The sequence below is a fragment of the Pinus tabuliformis genome, chromosome 2_1, assembly GCF_031772625.1.
Source record: "Pinus tabuliformis cultivar Carrire ecotype Pingquan chromosome 2_1, CPIR1, whole genome shotgun sequence".
Taxonomy (NCBI): domain Eukaryota; kingdom Viridiplantae; phylum Streptophyta; class Pinopsida; order Pinales; family Pinaceae; genus Pinus; species Pinus tabuliformis.
In genome coordinates this window covers 752778960-752796330 of record NC_142299.1, presented here as the reverse complement: position 1 = coordinate 752796330, position 17371 = coordinate 752778960, and the positions used below count along the sequence as shown (strand labels likewise).

The window sequence follows — 17371 nt, the reverse complement described above, 5'->3', positions numbered from 1 at the left end:
GAGGGTTCTTCCATACTAAATTCTTTTTAACTTATTAATCTGCATCATTACAATTAACCTTTCATAATACAATAATTTCTACACAATACTTTTAGTTATGGTTGACCCTTAAGTCTCAATTTTGAACCTACAACTCTAATGCCGCATGTAACATTTATTAATTCCATGCCATTTTTTATTTATTGATTTAATGTTATAAATACCCAATAAGGAAGAAAATTTTAATTACTACTGATATTTAATAAATCTACCCTTTTTATTTTATTCACACAAAGTATAGGTTTACATTCCTTTACCCAACTGTGAATTTGAAACTGAGACAATAATTTACCGTATAGTCTTCTTAAATATTGTTAGTTTAATCTCTTAATTATTCCCAAGAGAATCGACATATTTTTTTTATATAGTATTGTATCAATTGGCTTTTTATGTTAGTGCATAGACACAATTTGTATATAATATTGTATCATTTGGCTTTGTTGGAATCATGATTGTCGTTATACCAAAACCCGTAGGTGTTAGTAAACATATGCATCACCATAGTTAGAAGTTGATAATGTAACGAATAAAACCCACCTGTATCACTAAACTATACATGCCACAATCCCATTGACGGATATTCCGTCACTTCTTTCCTTCCACATTTGAATCCAAATTCCGGAATTCCTTAATTCTCTCTCTTCTATTTCCGAGAGAGAAGAAAGGATTCTATCCATTCTAGTTTTAGAAATTCTAGGTTGTTCTTTCCCTTTATCAAGGAATTTTTTTTGCTCAACTCCTCTAATCTTCTAACGATCCTCGAGAGGTGGGTAAGCACATGTCATGAAACACATAGAGAGCGTTTGACTATCAAATGCCCAACAATCTCCCCCCAACATGAGTCAGGTGTCATTCAAACTTGAGACCTTTGGCTTTGGCACCACTTGTTCGAATCACAATCTGCGTTACACGAAAACCCGCATGTCTTAGTAAACAGACACATTGTCAGAGTTAATAGATCCTCGAGAGGTAATTCATAACATGTCATAAAACACATCGTGAGTATTGTATTACCCAACTCCCAACAATGATTTTACACTGGTCCATAAACACGTTGAAATGGTGCCTCCCATCTCGATACTTACCACTTATCTGAGCCACACCTAGTAACACTCATTATTAATGAATAAATATTATCATTACATATATCCATATTATCATTTTTAACATATGCGTTAACATATAACACTAACTCATATAACACTAAATTCATTTGTTCTCAATATCATTCATATTTTTAATCATGAGTATATCGTATATCAGTATCATATGTTCATAGGTCCAGAATTTTCTACTAATTGATATCATCGGCATATGAATAGCGTTACTTCTCATACATTTAAACAAGATGAGTTGCAAGGCAACTAGTCCCTGCCTAGGGGTAGGGTCATATGGAGCAACCAGATCGACTCTGACCCCTACTCGAAGGCGTGGTTGCATAATAAAGCGCAGCTATAGAAGGCAGAAAAATCAGAATTGGTCAACAAAGTTACGAAAATTTATAGCTACAAGCAAATGACCCCGGAAAGATAAAGTAAATTTCACTCTCCATTAACAAATTCAGATCTGCCTTTTTATCGGATTACTTGATAAGAATACAAGCGTCCCATTTCCAAGTTTCAACTTTGATCCCAATATCAGAGACTGATGCATAACTCCTACAACATGAAAAGGGTTTCAAATTTGGAATAATGCTTCGCACAACAGGAAAAGAATGGTTTCAAATTTGGAATAAAGTTTACATTAGATAGGTTGTTTAGTATTTATTAGTTTTATGAGTACTATTTATATGGTTTATATTTTAATTTTATGTAAAAAAATATATTAATTGTGTTTTTAGTAAATCTGTCCACAATGTTTTCTCCTTCCATTTCTTTGTTTCAACACACATCTCAAACTCTTGTATTTTTTGAAAAATAGAAACTAATGTAACCGTGCAATAGACATACCTGCAGTGATGCAGACATAGAGCATAACATCATGAATCTTTAGCTAGACTGTCTCGGTGTGAAATCAATGTAAGAAGTATTGAAGCGATTTCATATATATTAAAATTGTTTTACAATGTAAGCCCAACATCTTCGTGGTCGAGATAAACAGGTTTATTAATCTGCATGCGTGCTTTTAAAGCGAAAATGAACGTGAAAGAATTTGCAATGATGCCTAGAGCTATCATCCATTTTCGACTCAAATGAGAGGGTGGTTTATTATTGAGTGGCACATGTCCCATCACCATCAATCCAAGAGTTGGAGCTTCCCGAAAGAATGCAGATGGAGATCGTCGGTTCACAACAGCACCGCGGGCCAATCCAACGGGGCAGAATAGCAGTTGCTCCAACACACATATTGCCTTTTGCATGGATTTCACGTGTCAGCAGCAGTGCATGCATTTCCCACTGGGCCAAAGTAACCGTAATTAAGTGTTATTGCGTTGGAATAGCTCAGTTCAGAGGGAATCACTCAGGAATTACAGTGACCGCCATTACTGGTACGCTGCCCTGATAATATTTGCAAGACTCACTGTAAACATTTTTTACCCTGAGAGGCTGATTTGCCCATGGATTTCTTAGTTTTTACACGATTTCATACAGCAAGTCCTTATTTCTTGAAGGAAACCTTGTTTTCCGTGGTGACTACTGTAGATACTCTGTAAAGTTCTCATTTTAGTATTTCGCTATTTTTTGGCAGTCTGTTGTTCCTGTGAATGAAAAAAGGTTCTTGATGTCAAGAAGTTAAGAAGTCGTCTATGGCACCCTCACGAGCAAGCAAGCATCTCCTCCGCCCCAACCGGGTAACAATAATGGATTCAGCACCGACATTCATTGCTTGCGAGATGGTAGACTTATATACTTCAAGGAGAGGTTGTGTAATGGCCATTAAGGCTCGCTTTTAGGCTGGCTTTCCTGTACAGTCATTCTCGTCAATACGCTCGTCAAAAGGGTGGAGCTTGTCAATGTGCGGAAAGGGCGGAAAAGAGAAGAAAAGAAATTTCGGTTATTGATTTGGTTTGAGGGGAATTTTGTCAGGGCCTGAAATACATCACAGGGCGTTAACGCTGTTTACAAGGACATATACTTACAGATTCTCTTTAATGTAATGCCAGTGCCGATGGCATGCATGCTTTTTGGAGCCGTTGGAAAGTGTCCGTTGTGTGAAGGTGGATTGGAATATTCTGGTGGTCAGTACAAATGTCTAGGCTAGCAAAGGCACCAGCAATGGCAAAGCAAGCGTCCCAGCTGAGAACACCAGCAACAGTATTTCAATGGCCTTTCCTCTGCGAAGTAAAGGCAAGTTCCCCAAAATTTCTTGAGATGAAGAATAGGAAAATGTCCGGAAAAAACCTTCGTCTTCAAGATTAGATTTTTCTTCGAACAGTTTATTCGGCTCCTGAGTTCTTTGCTCTGTGTTTTAGTGACATTCTTCCTACCCAACCCAAACAAATATGCCGGGGCACTGTAGCTGGGTGGAATACTACTACTCAAGTCCATCCTCTTCCTGGATTGAAGAAACCCACAAACGCATATTTGAAAAATCGATGGTTGCAGACCTAGACCTAGAGTGGAATCCTTTTCCATTGGAGGATGATTTCTTTGCCATCAGAAAGAAATGGCTCTGCGATTTCAATTCGAATGTGAAGAAGGCCATAGAGAAGGAGCCCTTCACCTTTGCCTGCACAGATCGTATAGCAATGGAGATGGAGACAACTCCTTCTCACAAAACCATTCGCAGGTTTCGACAGACCACAGGAGGACGTGGGGATTCATTCGCTGTTCAAAGAATAATAGAGAAAGCTCAGTTCCGCAGGGATGAATTCGTGAAGGACCTGGCTGATCGAATGACAGTGATGGAGATGAGTGTGGAAAATCTCAAGGATTTGAAGGCCAAGAAGGAAACTAAACCTGAAAAAGCAAAGCCACTGCCATGTGCATGTACTGTGAAGAAGTCCTTAAAGCAAGAATGGAAGGGGGATAATGGTGTGAAGGGCAAGATTTCATACAAATGGGAAGAATCTAAGAATAAAGTCACCGATCCCATCACAATAACAATTCCTGGAGCGCGACAGGGGGAGTTCAAAACCATTCGAGTTGAAAAATATACTGTTATCAATGATAACAAGTCTTGAGATGCTAAGATCCGAGTCATTCCACTTGAAGAAGGCGGTGGGAGCAACAGTAGCAGTAGCAGCCACTCAGATGATGATGAGGCGTGTAAGAAAATCCAGGCAAGACAAAGATGAAACTTATGTTGAAAATGTTGTCAAACACATTACTTGTTCTTGGTCTTCTTTTGCTGACAACTATTTGTGTGTAACATGGCAGGGTGTGTTGGCCAAAAGGAGAGCTGCAGCAACTGGTCAACTCAGTTGTAAGGGGAAGCAGAAGGAGTTGTCTCCCCAGGATGCTGCTGTGATCATTCAGACCTGCTTTCGGGAATATCTGGTTCGTCGTTCCCAAAACCTTCGTAGCCTACGAGACCTTGCTATAGCAAAGGCCAAGTTGAAGGAGCTTAGATCTCTATTCACAAACTATGCCTATCGTCGGCATCTGTGCAGGGATGCAGAGGAGAAACAAAGATTTTGCGAGAAAACTATTGTCCTCTTACTTACAGTCGATTCCATTGAGGTATGTACACAATTACCCACCTTTATGGAAACTCCTTGCTTTCATTTTTGGGCTATTTTTAGTGTGTCACTGTGTTTTGATATCATGCATTGCTAGCTTTTTTGGTTGATAATCCTTTTTCTTTTATATTCCTGTAGCTTGTTATAATCACAACAACTAATTGGTATGTATGATGGGTTTTAATCCAGTCACAACCAACTTGTTCTGGATTTTGGACTTCAGGGCTGATTATTCATCGGTGTTTGAGTGGAGATTGGACTTGTTACCAATCCTGAACGTATTAAAGGGAAATGGAAAATTCCGAAGGAAACAGATAATGCCTATAACATACTTATCATGATATACGCGTACAGGCAAATCTCCATAAAAGCTACGACCAAGACCTGCAAGGAGGTAACTGTGAATGAAATTTTTTGAACTTTAAATAATTTCAGTAGTTTTGTAGAAATTTCTATGGAAATGAAATTATTCGAAATTCGTTCAGAAGTAAATATGTAGAAGAAGCATTGAATGCTCTATAAATCTATGTAAAAGAAGTATTCATAGCTTATTGTCTTCAAACGCTCGATAAAGCTTATCATACGATCCGTTTCATTTGAATTTTGCATAAATATTTTCCAGAAATATATGTAAGTAGCATCGAATGCTCTATACAGTGTAGATGCATGTAAATTAAGTATTCATAGACATGCAGGATTTAAATTGATTTACCTGAATGATCTGCGCCCTCTGCACAGAAATCTCGCCACAGTCTCAGCATTTGAGAGTTGTTCTGCGTCCTCTGCACAGAAATCCCGCCACAGTCTCAGCATTTGAGAGTTGTTCAGGCGTTCCTCCAGCTATTAGTCTTTCTCCACTCCTATCCTCCCACGGTCCAGCTTCCAGCTCCAGCTATTAGTCTTTCTCCACTCCTATCCTCCCACAGGGAAGCAGCTCGAGGAATTCATGCAGCAAGGGAAAGTGGGCGGGGAATGTATCACAGCAAAGAGGCAAGAAAGACAACATCTGTTCTGCATGCAGAGTGACACATTGCAACAACGATATCAACCGGTTCAGCCTCCTCAGATAGCTCAAATGCAATAAGAACATAAACTGCCTCAGATTTAATGCTGGCATTAGTTCAAACCCGTTAACGGTTAGCCAGAATGCAGCAGGCTTAAAACCCATTTAAGCTATGGTCGGGCCTCTTCCGCCTCGGGAAGAGGCCAAATAAGATGGCAAAAGTTAAGTTCGAAATAAAAGTTTGGTAAAGTTTGGTTATCCGGCACAGCGCGTTTGAGAGCGTTTGAGAAAACTTTGTAATAAGCACAGTATAGCACAGTAATAGAACTTGAAACTAATGCTAAGTCCCTGCCGATCGATTACAATAGTCCCTGCCGAATGCCAGATGGCAGGGACTAATAAGAAGTCATATTGTTACTCTATGCCCTTAGTATATACATATAAAATCATTGATTTATTGTAGGGTTAATCATTCACTATTATAAACTTTTCGTATAGGAATTTATGTTAATTGTTCTCAGAATATTGAAATTTGGATGGCCCAAACGTTACACTAGGTATGATTTCACATAATCCATGTGACTCCAATCCATGTGAAGTCACATGGTTCACCTAGATCGCACACCTTCAAAGGACGCGATTTGATTTTATGATCAAATGGGGGAAAATGGTTAGGATTTATCAAAATAAAATAAACTCTCCCTGACCTTTCAAATCATTTATCTATTTTTCACTTGGTCTCTCGTGAGCAGAGCGTTGCTCTGCTATCTAAAGGTACTTAGTAATACTTCTTTCATTATAATAGTCCTTTGTAATTAAACATGTCCATTTCCCAGGAATCCATTTTTCATTCATTTCATAGATTTGTTGGATGGGCCATCCAACAGGAAATTTCACGCAGTTTGTTATATTGTTCTCATTCCTTGTTATTATCTATCAATGTTTCTCATTCCTTCTCCTATTTTCATTTCAGAAGCTTCACTAGAATCTTATCTATGTCACAGAGAACTCTATGTTATTTTGGATCCCTAGCCTAGTGATTCCATGGCTCATAACATACGTTACTTTATATTTTATCTCCCATTTTTCATTGGTATGATTTCGGGTTTTTTCTTCAGTATTGCAATTTAAACGCTCACATTGTTTTCAAGGCGTAACTAGAGTTGGAATCTGATTATTTCTTGTGCTTTGGATTTAATGAATGTTTGTGTAAGATTTGATTGGTTTCTCTTTGTTAGATAGTTTACTTCTTTTTCAAAGAGAGAAAATGCCCTTTTCTCATTTTCTATAGGGATTCGAGGTTTTTCTTTATTGTGTTCTAATATCTTAGTAGTGAAGATTTGATGTCTATTTTAGTTATGGCTACCGTTGACCAAGGAACAAAAGTGTTAGTTATGATGTTTTGATACTTTATATTTTTCATTATCATTTCCTGTACATGAGTGTTATTCTTCTTAGATTATCTTCTTAGATTATAGTATTGATGGGTCTTATTCTGGCATCCAAAAGTCGATAAAGGATGGCATTTTTGTTCTTATTCTTAGTTATGATTATCTCGTTCAAAATTCCTTATATATATCGTTATGACGTTATATCTCTTTCTTCAAAATAGTAATTCTCTCATGTTTATCAATGGTTATAGGTATGGTCTGTAGGAAGAACAATGCACTAGTTCAATTCATACCAAGGGCATTCAATTTAGTGTTGGATTTGACTTAGACTTATTTAGTATACAGGTTACACATCTTTATTTTTTCTTTGAGTCTTCCTAAAACCACTACGGAATGCTACAATGGATCATTTCATGTAATAAACGCATGTCATGGTTTCTTACTAAAATGTTAACTCTGCAAGGGTTATGACTTTTATACCAAGATCAAGAGCCTTAGAAGTTGTAGACACTTGTCGAGGATTTTCAAATGTACCATTTTGTTTTAGTGTTAATTCTTCTCTTTTCCATTAAGCCTTAGACATGGGATATTTATTTTCAACAAACTTCTAAATTGTTATTATGACTACAATAAAAGTAATTCATTCTTCCTTATTTGGTTTGCATGGGTTATTATTACTCATGATGTTCTGGTCTATGAACACTATAATAATTTTCATATGGTTATTTTCAATTAGCAATGGTTGATAACTTGTTACGTAATCCATTTCCAATGGCCCTATATATATCTATATATCTATATATATATATATATATATATATATATATATATATATATATATATATAAGCTTGGATTTTAGTATTCAGTTTTGTACTCATACGTGTATTTTCTACTATGAGTTAGAGCATATTTAAAGTGGTATGAATTGAAAAATTAACAAGTGAACACATATATAATACATTGATTTCTAATAGTATTGGTATTATCGCAAACTTCTAATACACGGGCTTGATAAGTTTTGTTATCTTTCTCGTTTCATTTAGTGTTTTATTATTAACTCATATCATTACATACTATTTTATATTTGTGTTTTGTATTTATGATTCTAAACCATTTTACAACCTTTTTTTGTTTGTGAAAACACAAACATGCACACACTCACATACATACAAATATTTCTATTGTAATAACAGAAATGTTTTTTTGGGTATCAACCCTAAGCTTTTCACTAGTTACTGTATTATTCTTGATTAAAATAACTTTGTGGTATTTTTGAAGTGATCATAAAAATCGTTGTTAAATGAATAGTCTAATCACTACTTTACTACCTACTTATTTCTCTAGAATTTCCCTTCTTATATGAATTATAGAAGTATTATATGATTCAATTATACGTCCATATTAATGTGGATACATTAATATGTAAGTTATAGTAACTAATATTTCGATTTTGCTAGACTCACAAACAAATTGCATAGTTTATTCAATTTACAGGAATACTTCAAGTATTCAGTCTTTCATTGCCAAAAATGTTTCATAAATTTTCCACTAATTTTGTATGAGGGTTTTTCCATATTGATATCTTCATTTTATTTATAAATATATAGTTTAATAGTCACTGTTATCTATCTATCTATATATATATATATATATATATATATATATATATATATATATATATATATATATATATATATAAGAGCACATGGTTACACAATTGCTTGTAGATCCAATTTAATTGTCACTCTAATTTATCATATCTACACTTGAATGTAGTTATACAACAATCTCTATGAATACACATAATAATTCATTACAATGTAAAATTGAAAATTTTTCATCTACTACTAATTCATTGGAATTCCCAATGGATCAAAGAGTATGATTTCTTTGATATCTATAGCATTATGCCTATATGCATAAATATGCCAAAATACTTTAAAAAATATGACAAATTTAGAAAACATACTAACTAATAGGAGCTTGGATTACATATTTTGGCCCTTTACATAAACTATTACAAAACAGAACATGGTCAAGAATGATCGAAAGACACTCCCATTAAATCTAGAAAGCCTTAAGATTTTTGGGAGTTGGAGTTTATTTACTTGTGGTCTTTTCTACCTCTTGTCAAATGAGAGATGGAACCTAAGTTTTTATTTAACACTTCTGAGAAGGATGGAGAGGAAGAAGCATGATCATTTTCAACCATTTTTGTGGGTGCAATATCACTTTCCTTCCCTTTCAACATCTTTGTAGGTGTGGCTTGTTATTATTTTCCTCAAAATCCTTGCCTTGGGCTTGTTTAAGGGTTGTCTGAAAGGCCTCTTCTAATGACCTTCAAGAGTCTATCTCCTTATCTGTCTCTACATATGCATTCCTAAGATCTCTATTACTGCAATGACCTACCTTTTTATGTGACCTCTCATGGATTACCTTTTCACCCTATAAATTTTCATTTGTAAATCCATAAACTGAAGATTCCTTATGGTTCTTGGTATGTTTAGCGGAATGAAATCCCTGGACCTCTTTTAATGCAACCTCTTCATCAGTGACTAAATTTTCTTGAATTGGAAGATGATTGAGGGGAGGCATGTGATTTTGACCCGCAAAAATCATGTGTTAGGAGTATACCAGGTGGATATCTTTGTACAATGGATCGAGGATTTCCCCTTCTTTGTCTTCTTGATTGGCGGAAAACTTCTTTTGTGCCAAATATGTTTTATTTCTAGACTAGAATTCTTAAACTTCGGAATTTTTTTTATTTGGCCTAGCGAGGGCCTTTACGTCCCAATCCTTTTTTTTCGTATGTCCTTCTCGTTGTATTAAGCTTGAGGTACCCTTTTCTTTGTTTTCTGTCATTGTTCTCCTTCTTCATTAGTCTTTTGGATTTCTTCTATTTTTGTGCATTTTCGAGAAAAATCTTGATATTCATAATAGTTCTTACATTTAAATGGTGGTTGATCATATTCCACTGCCTAATAATTATTTCCATCCGGAGTCCCTTATCAATATTCGTTTCTAGACAAATTTTAGCACAATATTGCATACCTTCTCATGGTTCCACCTAATCGATATAGTGGCCCATATCATTTCCAATGTTCCTAAACTTTTCCTCATTCCAATAGTGAGTGAATGGGAAAATATGGAAATTTAACCCAAATAAGAACAACTAATAACCATCTTTTTTGGGTTAAAATACTATCTATATCAATTTAGATACAAATTTTGAGCCCCCATTAAATATGGCCAACCTGGAAAAATTAGATCTCTATCTACTTCCTTTTCAAGAGGAAAGACAAAAAAACCCTCAAAAATAAGGAAACATAAAGCTTCCCTTAAATCATGGGTCTCCAATTTTTATCCACCCAGAGGTTAAAAGAACAAGTTGAAACCATAAGCCCATAAACTTTACAATTAGGCCTCTCTCTAAGAGCCATTAGAAAGGATTGATTGGCACGAACCATTGTTTTCATGACATCATCAAATTTCTTCACAAATTGGGGAAAATTGGAGTACTCAAACCACCTACAATCACTCCATTGAAATCATTGATATTAGGATTATGCACAGAAAGCAGAAGCCTTATAGAATCTAAAAGCCTGAGTCAGGTGACTTGATTTGTATAATTTAGATATATATATATATATATATATTAGTATGGAGATATAAATAATTTTATTGATTTTTTAATTTTAATTAATTTAACATAAGAACAATAAAATAGCGAATTTAATTTAATTTAAAATACAAAATTTGTTAGGGGTCTTGGATAGATGGAGATCAGGTGCTCTATTAGAGCACTCCTTGATGCAAAGTCACCAGTTCAATTTCACCACTATTGGCGGATGAAGGATGTAGTCCTCTATTAAGACATTCATTGATGTGAAATCACTCGTTCAATTTCCCCGCCTTATGGGGGATGAAGATGTAGGCCTCTATTAAGACATTCCTTGATGTGAAGTCATTGTTCAATTTCCTCCCCCGAATTGGAGTGACATGCTGGAGACGATGAAGATGTAAACCTGCCAAACATACAAAAAAACACTAAATTAAATTTAATTATTTTTATTTAAAATTTTATAAAATTAATAAATATGAACCACAATAGTTAAAAAAATACAAAATCAAAATTTAGAATCTCCAAACATATTTAAATATAAACACGTCTCTCTCCTCTCCATATCCACGTTCCCTAGCCCGCCCACATTTTCCATCTAAAATGTAATGTGTTATTAAATCTAATCAAATAATATGTCTACAATAACATTTAATATATTTATTAAATTATAATAAATATTATTTTAAGAATATAATATATTATTCATATTCTTTATCTTTTTATAAAAAATATAATGACTTAGTATATATTTTTTCATTTTAATAAGAGATTTACCGTAACTTATAATTCAAGTTATGAAATAAGAATTTTAGCCCTATGGGCTGCGTCTTTAGTCGCCGCTATTGCTCAAAAGTGTTCTACAGTTCTAAGGCATTGGGAGGCCATCAGACTGCCCATAGGGATGAGCGAACTGCAAGCAAATTGAATTCCATTGTAAATAGCCGGCCAACAGAGAGCTTTCAGTATCCTGTTGTAGGACAGCAGCTTACGCATGCTATATTTGCCTCCACTGGCAGAGTTTCTCAAAATTTTATGGTGCAGAGAGTGTACCTACCAAAAAACCAGCCTCACTTTGAGCAGTCGCCTATCAAATTGGCCTCCAACTCTTTGCCTAGTTCAGTGAAAAAGGCCAGAAATGACATCGAACTGGTCTCAACCTCTCTATTCTCTGTGAAAAGGGCCAGAATCGAAGACTCCCAGCAGCACAATTAATTTTCTTGTTTAATGTTATTAGCAATAATAATATTAATAATTATTTAACATTTATGATTTTAAATTATAATGATATTGTTACTTCATCAATAATAATATTTGAGACATCATATTTCACCCTAAAGTTGATAATAGCTATAGGTATTAAGTACTAATAAATGATAAAAAAAGAAATAACCGTCTTTAAAAATAAAACATATAAAGTTTAAAGGATAAATTATGCAAAAAAAAATAATTATAATTTTCACTACATGTGATATATCACTTTCACTTTCACAATTTTCCTAAAGTAATTTCTCCCTTTGATATGCCTTTCTCTTTTGCTTCCTTCCCATGGTCCCTCATCCACTCTTAGTTGGTTAAGCTTCTACCTGCTCTGATACTAATTGTTAAGAAAAATAATTGGGTGAAGGGAGGTGAAACATTGGTTTTAGTTCACTTAATCTTGAAATTCAAATTCACATTTATGTATGCTACCGTTATTCAAACAACTTGCATGTTTATGCACCTTCAGTGAATAAAATCCGTGTATATGTAGATTATCATTTTTTTACAATTTCCATTAGTTGTTAATTTAATCATTGCATCATTATTTCATTAGACATTTATTATGTAGAGTAGTAAAGGGTAGATAAACCATAACACACACATCAACGCACATGGACATCAGGATTTTAGGAGGAAACTGGATTTGGGAGAAAACCACCATTGTTGTTGTCTCTACCTTCTTTTATTATAAATAAAATCTTCTAATAATGGTCCAAGGGATTAGTTTAGTGCTCAAAATTCAAAGTGCTAAAAATTCTTGAAACTTCTCCAATTGGATAGATCTCGGTGATCCGAATCCAACGCAAATCGTTTCATTCAAAATTGATGTCATTTGCTCCCGATATCGTGTTCTGGTCGATTTTCCGAACAACTATAATTTTAAAAGTTGAAGTTGCAGGTACACCCACTAAATAGTCTGTACGTTGAATGGGCATATCACTCGGTAGGTGACTGTGTTTATGAGGATGTATGGTTGGATGACACTTGTCTCATTCCTATTGGCTCGTGTGTGGTGGTTTTTAATGGTTCATTGGTTGAGTGCTAGAGCAATGAGGGAGAGCCACGTGGTCCAATTGGTGGCTTCCACATGGATGCATCTTATCTGAATATTTTTGGTATGAGACTGAACTCCATCCATGGGATTCCAACTTGTGGCCTCCATCGAACAACAACATGCCTACACTGTGGCACCAGACTTTAGTTCTTGACCATAGTGGTCACAGACCACTATTTGAAGTTTCCAAAGTGCATAGTTGGGGGAGGGGGTTGGGCTAAGCCCTAGCCCCTAGTCACCCCACTGCCCACAGGACCAAAGGCCGAGCGGCAAAGGGGCTAGTCCTTAGCCCGACCCAGGGCCACAAACCCATACACATAATGTAGTCAAAGCCCAAGTCAAGGTCGAAGTTAATTGGGGGCCAGCCCCAGGGTCATATGACCCCAATGTAACTAGGAGCACAGGATTAGAGGGGGGGAAGCCCTAGGCCATATGCGGTAGCTTATGATCACACCAGCAACCCTAAATGAAATGCACTTGTTAAATCAGCCCTTAGTGAAGAGAATTTGGCACCAGGCCCAGTCCTATGTGCGTGTGGTAACTAGGACCTAGTCATTGGGGCCCTGAATAACGAGGGTGGGCGATTAGCCCCGACCCATGGGCATGTGGTCCCCAGGTGACCCTAATTTCTATGATCTGTGTGTTAGAGGAAAGTTTAATTGTCCTACAATTTCACCCATCAGGCATGATTATAGGCCAGATTTGCATGCCGATTCTGGGTTTGTGGCACTCAAGCCAAATTTGGGTCGAATTGTCGGATTACTAGGCATATATTTTGGGAAAAACATGTAACATGCATACCTTACTCAATTTTTTGCCAAATGAGCTACAAAAATAACATAGATGGGGGTTTTTGACAGTGTTGGATTCATTGGAGACATCAATTTTTCTGTTTGAGTAATGTAAAAGAATGTAAACAAAATTTTGAGAACTTAATGAAAGAGGCATTGCATTGGAAGATGGATTAGAAGATGTAGCTGAGGAGAGGGGTGAACTCATTTATCATGTTTTGTGTTATGTGCTCCAGATATGCTTATTGTGTCTTTATTTGGATATAAATTATGGTTAAATTCACTTGTTTTATGTGTTTAATAAATTGATCCTCTACCGAAAACACATATAATTTTCACTTGAAAATTGTTAAAAATCTTCATGTTTACATATTCAAATCATTTTTGTATCATAGCATCATATTTATGTGAAGGTTTGATTTGTTTGGAAGTGTTTTTTTTATTCTGATAAGTGTGGACCCAAGTTCTCAAATTATTTCAAGGAGAACAAACACACCTCAATCTTCAATAGTCACTACACATGAAGAAGGTCCTTAATGGATGTTTGAAGATGAAAGAAATTTTAGAAAAGAATTATTTGAGATGTTTGAAATGGTAAAGGTTCTTTATGAAGAGAGAAATGCAAGGTTTCAAGGATGAAGTTCAAAACCTCCAAAAGAAGATGGAGAAAAAGGAGACAAGCCTCCAAAAGGGAATGGAGGGAATGGTGAAAAGCCACCACGTTCACCTCCATCATCCTCATATTCTACTTCTACCCTTTCACAAACACCCCCAAATTCTCTAAAAGGACATGGTAAAACTCCTTTTCTAAGGCTTGATATTAAGTTTGAATTTCTTATGTACAATGGGGAGGTAGATGCTGAGAAATTAAATGATTGGATTCATCAATTGAAGTGTATTGTAGGAAACAAAGAATCAAATATGATGAGACCAAAATTCAGCTTGCTTTTCTTAGATTGGGAGGTGAAGAATTTATTTGGTGGGAAGCCAAAACTCAAGAGGACATGAACAAACATGGTAAGGTTTTACCCTATTCAAATGATTTTGCTGTTGCAATAAGAAGGCAATTTTATCCACTAGCATACATGAAAAAATATATTATGTATTGGAAAAACTTAAGACAAGTTAAGGTGGAAAATGTGTAATACTATGCTCAAGAGTTTAGGAAAAGAGCTTTGATTATAGGTATAGATTTGTCCTCTAAATATACTTTGCTCCAATACATGATCATGTAGCTACTTCAAACATACGATTTTGATGTTTAACCCTACAAAACTAGATGAAGATTGTGTATAGGTAAGTCATTTAGAGGCAAGAGGGAAATTCTGAAGGCACTAGTGAGAAGTCATTCAAGAGTGGAGAAAAAGGAAAAGGGAAATTTAAAGGCAAGGATATGAAAAATGTTGCAGTAAAGAAAGAAGGAGAAAAAATCACATGTAAAAATTGTTCTAAAGTAGGCCATGATGAACACCATTGTTGGAAACTTCGTCCTTAAATGAGACCCAAAATTTTTAATAACAATGAGAAAGACAACATTGCTACAACTACACACCAATATTTAGGTTTTGATTTTGGGGATGAAAAAAAATCACAACCATGGGTTTCAGAGGTAAGGAAATTACAATTACTAGTTCTTTAAATTGCCTCAATGATACTCAATATGAAAAAACAAGAATATAGCTTTTCCACATTAGAGTTATTTCAAAACATACCAAGATAGATACACTGTTTTGATAGTGGTTCACAAGCAAATCTTATCTCATACAACATTGTCAAGAAGTTGAATTTAGAAACCATTCCTCTTCCTAAACCTTATCCTTTAGGTTGAGAATGTGAGAATGAAAAATTGCAGATGACAAAGAAATGCATACTTAGATTTGCAATCAATACAAACATTCTTGATGAGGTTGAACTTGATGTATTTATGCTTGATATATGTGGTATTATTTTGGGAAGTCCATATATTTATGATAGGAGATATATTTTTCATCGCCATGAGAACAAATATCATTTGTTCAAAAATGGGATTGAGTACATTGTTAGAGTGCATAACAAGCAATTGAGTTTGTCTCTTGTTAATGTTGGACAAATGAAGAGGATTGTTAATGCTAGTCAGAATTTTGCAGTGTTAATCTTCAAGAACAAAGATGTTGAGGAGCCTAAAGCCTTTCAAGGCTATGAATCAAGTTTTAAATCTGATATTGAGGTTTATAACTCATCTGATAAGATGTTTCAGGAGTCTAACAAATTTCCTCCTAAAAGTGGTAAACAAAATGAAGTGCAATTGCAGCACGATGTTGCATTGTTGAACATCGGTGTGAACAAGATGTCAGTGTTAAAGCATGTAGAGGTAAAAACTAAAATGCCAAGGTTATTTGACAAAGAGGAAATTGGTCCCAAAACATCTTCTTGTGGGTTTCATAATGTTTTGGCTTTGAAGAAGGATGGTGCATGGTGGTGGCAATCACATATGGTAAAGAGTTGATCCAAGTGTAAGGCTAGACATGCTAAGCATCGTTATGACCACAGTGCTCAAGGTGAAATGAATTTGAAATTGATTAATTTTCCTTTGATTGAAGGTCGAGGAGAGAATGTTCATATTTCTTTAGAATAATGTTTCTCATAAAAACATCTTGAATAATTACAGCAAGGCCCTATATTTGACAGAAAGACAAAGACTTCAAAACTGAAGTACATTCATGAAGAGCTGAAGGTGACAAAAACAAACAAACCAAATGGATTGAGGTTGGAAGGGTGAGGGAAGTGTATCCTCATCTAATTGTTGACTGAAAATGATCTTTTGGAAATCCAAAGGCTTCCAATGGGGAGGACTGATCCAAAGGATCAGTTTTGTTCTCAAAATTCAAAGTGCTAAAAAATGCTCGAAACTTGTACGATTCAATAGATCTCGGTGATATGAATCCAACACATTTTGTTTCACTCAAACATGATATCGTATTATTGGAATATCATGTTCTGATTGATTTTCCAAACAACTAAAATTTTAAAAGTTGAAGTTGTAGGTACACCTAGTCAGCAACCCCTACTTGGTCAATGAAAGGTAGAGGTAAATGGTCATTCTTTGTTGCTTTATTTAACTCTCTTCAATCGACACAAATCCTCCACTTCCAATTTTCTTAGAACCAACACCAAAGAATAAACCCACTCGCTGTTTGAGATAGGGTAAATGAATCCTACAAACAACAACTTTTATAGTTCTTCTTTGACTATATCCTTGAGAGTTGGATTCATTCTCATTTGGGATTATAGGATTGGCTTGCAACCTTCTTTGGTATAAATGTGGTGAGTACACACCAAGGGGTGAACTCCCTTCATTCCCTTGTAACTCCAAGTAAGGGCATCCAAATGTTCCCTTAGCCTGTTGCACAACCTTTCTTCTTAGTGTACAGAATGAGCGGGGTTGATTTTCAAAGTTATTTCAGGGCTGAATTTTATTGATTTGACACAATTAGAGTTTGATTCAGCTAACCATAGATCAATCTGATGGTTTCTCTTGGTTTCCTTTACTACTACCTCTAAGGACACGGTGCTGGGAGTTGGAATTTGGAGTATGTGTTCAATCAAGTCA

General features: G+C 35.4%; 1 pseudogene; it reads left to right on the top strand.

Annotated features, from left to right (window-relative positions):
* Positions 1-3434: 3434 nt before the first annotated feature.
* Positions 3435-16540, top strand: LOC149202764 (uncharacterized; annotated as a pseudogene).
* Positions 16541-17371: the final 831 nt, after the last annotated feature.